Source organism: Gastrolobium bilobum, unplaced genomic scaffold (assembly GCF_033153095.1).
Source record: "Gastrolobium bilobum isolate Gb01-03AN ecotype WA unplaced genomic scaffold, APGP_CSIRO_Gbil_v1 utg4632, whole genome shotgun sequence".
NCBI lineage: Eukaryota > Viridiplantae > Streptophyta > Magnoliopsida > Fabales > Fabaceae > Gastrolobium > Gastrolobium bilobum.
The window spans coordinates 141803-142713 of record NW_026897521.1 but is presented as its reverse complement, the minus strand read 5'-3'; positions in this window follow the sequence as shown (position 1 = coordinate 142713).

Below are 911 nucleotides of genomic sequence, written 5' to 3'. Positions count from 1 at the left end.
TCTGATTGAGCTTCTGTAATGGGTGGACCCATCAGGCACACTGTTGATTAGGGTTTTACTAGGTCCCCTCTCTAGCCTATTTATATTGGGGTTAAGACACATGAGCCGTCATGCTCCATCGCAACAAGGCTTCCATTTTGAAATAGGTCATAGAGAGGAAGATCCTGACATGTAGTCACATTTTCCTCTAGATTTATGATAGCCCAACAAGTACGCACAATCGTAACTTTGATTTCATATTGTTTCGGTACTTTATAATCATATACATGCTCTAGGAATTATAAAGCTATCATTTGATATCAAAGCACGAAATCGAAAAAAACAAAAATATACAAATTGAAAATAAAAAAATTGAAATTTTTGCGATCATAGTATGAATTCTTGTATTCAAAAACAGTATATTTGAAAAAAATACACCTATCATATATCAATAGAAAGATGTTGACATGTAAAACAAAAGCCCTAAACTTCTCAATTCAAACGAAAAAAAAAATTCACAAATTAATGCGTACAGTTTCGACCTTTATAAAAAAAAAATCAATTTTCCTTTTTATTCCATTGAACAACATGTTATCGGAGTCTCGTATCCTGGGTTCGATCCTCGCCGCATCCACTCTCTTTTGTGAAATTTATTAGCACAGGTAGGACAAGCCTGATGCATTATCCACCATTCATGTCCAATGGGCTATTGTGTGAGGGGGCTTGTTAAAGATATATAAAAACTATTAATGCAGTCTCACCCACCCGCTTAAACTTTTGAGTTGAATTGGTTCATTACACACGTTCCTTAAAGTATAAAATTTATAATTTCTTCTATTTATCAGTCCATTATCAAATAATATGGAACTCCATTACGTTTGAATATCCCAATAATGTACCTATAGCCAAACACTTAATTAGCCCAAATCAAC